Raw genomic sequence first — 4,909 nt, 5'->3', positions numbered from 1 at the left:
CTTAACAGTGGATCCACCCCAGACTGAAAACAATTTCCTCGAACAAGAGATTTACTAGAGCTCTGGAAGGATAATGACTGAGCTTCACCCATGCCAAAGATCATGCAGTATGCCAAAGACTAGCACATCAGGATGATACACTCAGAAAACAGGGCAACTGATCTGTAACATCCCACGAATCCAACACCCCATCTCATGATATGCACAGGCCAGTGCAAAGCGTGTAACCAGGCACTTCAATGGCAGAGATCATATACTCTGTCAGGCTTGTTGCTTTCCCAAGAAATGTGTAATCAGCTAAGTCTACAAGCATCTTGTCACAAAAAATTGCATACATTTATCTAATTAGCATGAAAGCAGTTCAGCTCACTACATCAGCTAGAAAATTTCTGATTTTCACAAAATTTTGAAACAGGCATAACTTTTATAATTAAAAAAAACACATGTGATAGTTGTTTCCATCAAATAAACAGGAGCAAAAATGAGAAGCACGGAAAAACACAGAATTGAGAAGATCAATGGGACAAAGATGTATAAATGACATAATTTCTTCTTTAAACAATGTACAAAGAAGATGTCACCCTCACCTTCCCCTGAACAGACTTGTACCTAAGAGTAAGATTCACCATTGTCCACACCCAGCCCATACAAGACTCCAGCATACTTCTCAGTGGCTCCATTAAAGAAATCCTCCTTGAGTTTGAGGAAAGCACAGGATGTGAGGAGGCTGTCCGAGCCAGCTTGGTGGCAGGTACCAAACCTCTCAACTTCAAGGGTCTCAGCCAGCCGGTTGAGTCCACCATGGAGGTTGTTGCAGAACTTCATCAGGTATTTGACATCATAGACTGTTGGGAAGTAAACCCTGAGCAAGCTGAAGAAGTCTGACTCTATTACTGGCAAGTTCTGGCATGTGAGGAGCTTCAAGAGATAACCAAAGTCATAGCCACTGTGAAAAGTGATCCAGTGCGTGCTCTCATTCATGACGATGCCGGACGACATGAGGAGCTCTGCAAACCGCATTGAGTCAATGCCCCTCTCTTCATTTTTCCGGAAATCCATGCCACTCTGCTTGAGAAGATCAATGGAGTCCTGTGCATACACATCCTCCCTCAGGTTGAACTCTCTAAAATTGAACTGCCAGACACAGTACTCATTCTGGCCGCTGCATCGTGGTAGGGACCCGGACTCATCAGAGAAGGTCAGGCCAAGCTGGATGAGCTTGAGCATGTTCACATTGGCACGCAGAGTCTGGTAGTGGTAGTCTGCACTGGACTTGAACACTCCTACTGGTCGTACAACAACGCCGGGGAACTCTGTATCCATGGCCAGGTATGGATAGTCGTCCACTATCTCCTTTATCAATTCAAACTCCTCCTCCAGATTGTCAGCCCATACCTCCCTTATGCGGAGGCCCTCTGCCTTAGGCATTACCGACATTTACAAGCACAGATCTGCAGGTCAAAGTTGAGGGTTTTTCTCAAGTAAGAGCGTCTGCAGGGGTGGCAAACCCTCCTGAAATCTTCCTTGTCAAGAGGATAAGGGCTTGCACAGAGAATCCTCAGCTTCAAGGGACATAGAGTGAAGAAGGAAATCGGGTTTCTGCCAGGTCCTTTGTTAAGACTTCACCTTGCAGACAATAGGGCGCACAGGGAGGGTACGGAAGCTGCCGCACCGACAAATTCTGCATAGATTTGCAGCCTTAGATGGCAATACCGAACGCCTTTTGCTCTGCTCAGCGCAGATGCAGAGTCTTATCGCAGCAAAGCCTAGTAACAACTCTAACTATGGCAACAAGAAAACCTACTAGCAAAGCGTGGGTCTGTGTGCTCAGAAAGCTTAGGAGGAGCAAACTCTGGACGCTTAGAAGCGAGCTTGATGTGCAGGAGGTGGAGGGATTGGGGCATTTATGAAGCTATGGAGTGGGCGCAGGTGGGCTTGACAAGACGCGGAAAGACCACAGAAAGGCGCAGCGAGCAAGCGAGTGCACACACCAGAAGCGTGCGTATCGCCCAAAAATGGAGAGAGAAGACGTGCTGAAAGGAACCCAAGAAGAAATTTCCTTTCAGAAGAAATGGCAAACGTGAGGGAAAAAAAGGGCATGACGGCAGTGGAGGAGGGAATCCGATACACGCCAGAGAGAGTCTAGAGAGAGAGCGCGAGAGAACAACCTTTGGAAAGGGAGAGATGGGCGCATAAGACAGCTAGAGATGGTGGGCGGTGGAGAAGAGAGAGACTGGAGAACGTCGCCCGTGAAGAGAGAGATGGGCGGTGAAGAAGAGTCAGAGAGCGATGGGCAGGCCGCGGGGGGGAGAAGAGCGACTGGAGTCAATGGTGAAGAGAGAGAGAGGCGACGATGGGCGGTGCCGGAAGGCGAGGAGAGAGGAGAGAGGAGAGGCACAATGAAGAGAGAGAAAGTGGGAGTTAGACCAGGTCTAGAGAGAGACGAGTACCTACCTACCCGTGTCCTGTTCTGCCCCCACTTGTGTGCGCCTTTTGAGCTGGCTTCACAAATCCCAACCATTTTCAAAATTTGATCTTTCACCATTAATTATTGGGCCATTTTTTGAATTTAGTATTTTAAATTTTTGAATTCTCCACTCATTTTTGGTTAGCCACGTCATAGCCTACTTGCTTTGACTCCATACTTCCATCCTACATCCCCCCATTGCCATGGCCAAGGAGTGCCATGGGTCATTTGACTTTGACTTTGACTTTGAATTTTGACTTCTATGAGCAATGCAAAGCTTCTTACTATGGATGGCTTCAAATGTAGCCTCGGAGTCCCAGTGTTCGAAAAAAACTATTTTCCCAAAAAGTAAAAAACCTTCATCTAAAAATTGTGAAATTATTTATAAAGAAAATTTTCAAATTTTGAAGGTTTTTGTTCTACAACCCCTCAAAATCTGCAGGTTTTTATACCCTCAAGTTTCAAATTTGAAGGTAGTTTTAAAAATCTGCAGGTGCAAATTACACTATACCCGGGTTTTTTTCGAACACTGCCTCGGACGTGTGTGCTTGCGCGAAAGCCTCTTCGCAAGCACGCAAACATCATGTAAAGTGCATCACAACAACCTTGCATAGCTTGGCCCGTAAACAGGCAACCTTCCTACATAAAGGCTATGGTTACACAAGAACCTATCCATGCGGCCAATGGTGAAGACAATTTTGTGTCCACACTCCTTTTTCACATTGATGATGAGGGGACACCATTTCATTTTCACATTAGGTTGACGCACCCCCTTGTGAATCCACCTTGCAAGCTCTAACACTATGTTTAATGTCATTCTAGTTCAAATCTAAGATAGTTCTCTCTCTCTCTCTCTCTCTCTCTCTCTCTCTCTCTCTCTCTCTCTCTCTCTCTCTCTCTCTCTCTCTAGGTCTCCTACCACTTCCAAAAATTTGAGAGGCTTTTTAAGGTAAATGCACAGTATTGAGAACACCCAAAAGGAAACATAATCGTTCTTTCCTCTAGAGCACATAGTGATTCCACCATTGTAGGTTAGTTTTTCATAGCCGTAAAATAAGGCATAGCACTCAAGAAAATGGGTAAGGCCTTTGTGGCCCTTGATAATTTTGTGGTGAGACGTGCTTACATCAAGTATTTCCATACATATAGCTTCATAGCTTCAGAATCATCGAGTTCTACATTTGGAAAATGGTAGGTTTATTTCAAGCAAGGGTAACAAAGCAACACATGTTCTCCTTCTGTCTAATTCAAACCAATTTGTTGTGTGATGAGTGTGTTGTCTTTCTCCCATCAAACAATCTCTACCTTACGTCACACTCTCTTTCTAAGTTGAGACCACTGTGTTGTCTTTCTTCTTACTCTGGGTCAAAGCAACTAGTGTCTTGTCTTTGGACCAGTTTGCACGCAGGTGGGGATTGCATGTTTGGACGCAACCGAGGTGGGAAGAAAGTTTCAAGGCTTCTAGCCCAGGGAAAAAGTTGTTTTCTCATGTCAAACAAACTGAGTTACCAATGTGCATCACATGCACATTGTTTTATCTTGTTCCCTCTCCCATCGAAATATGGAGAATAGAATTGCTTTTTCGACAACAATGTTTGAAGAAGGTATCTATGTCATCTATGTATTATTAATAGCTCTAATGTTGCATTTGATTATAGATGGTAAACCTCATTTTTACCAAACTACAGGATTTCAAATAACTGGATATCCAAGAAGACACTTCAATAAGAAGGGTCTTGAATCACGGGACATCATTAGACAATATGAGGCCAAGAAGAAGAGGGAACAACAAGAACAAAATAAGCGCAAAAGGGAGTAGACTATGTTGAAGGTGGATGAATCCATGAAGCAACAAATAGTCCGTGACACAATAAAGTTCTTCATTGAGAGGACATTGGGCATGGGGAAACAAGTTAAATATGAGATATTTGATCAAGTTTTGCAACACCCTGTAGTGTTGGGGTTCTGTGATCAACTAATTAGAGAACATGATGACTTGCAATCAACATTAATAGACGAGGATTTTTGAAACACTTATATGCTGAATCATCCATTGTCAGCATGTTCCTCGTGTCAAACATTGTATACTTGCCCCAAAAATCAGATAACCACTTGAAGAAAATCAACTTTTTTGTCCCTAGCATGCACTCCAAAATCCTCATATGATGGTGGTCACTCAATTGTTGTGCTTGAACTAGAAATGCAGCATTTAGCAGATCACTAATTCGCTTTTCTCGTGCATAACTCCATATGAACACAGTAAAATTGTCAATCGCCCACTGTAGAAAACATCTTGCATGATCAAGACACTATTTAGATCAAGGATTAATGCTCTTTGATCTTCCACTTGTGGAGCCAGAGTCCTCGTCAAATGAGGAGGGGGGTAGCTAGTGGAAGGAAGCTCTCTCTATTTTTCTCAGTAACTTTTTCCAAAGATGTTTG

The 4,909-nt window shown here is 43.8% G+C and overlaps 1 pseudogene across 1 annotated transcript; it reads right to left on the bottom strand.

Annotated features, from left to right (window-relative positions):
* Positions 1–509: 509 nt before the first annotated feature.
* On the bottom strand, positions 510–2,104 carry LOC147606424 (putative CCR4-associated factor 1 homolog 6 pseudogene; annotated as a pseudogene). Its single transcript, XR_015264932.1, has one exon. The product of XR_015264932.1 is annotated as a putative CCR4-associated factor 1 homolog 6 pseudogene (transcript).
* Between the last annotated feature and the right edge of the window lie 2,805 nt (positions 2,105–4,909).

The sequence above is a fragment of the Cibotium barometz genome, chromosome 57 (assembly GCF_041138505.1).
Source record: "Cibotium barometz isolate CiBa-2024 chromosome 57, ASM4113850v1, whole genome shotgun sequence".
Taxonomy (NCBI): Eukaryota; Viridiplantae; Streptophyta; class Polypodiopsida; order Cyatheales; family Cibotiaceae; genus Cibotium; species Cibotium barometz.
Note: the sequence above shows the minus strand (reverse complement) of the source record. Positions and strands in the feature narration are given on the sequence as shown.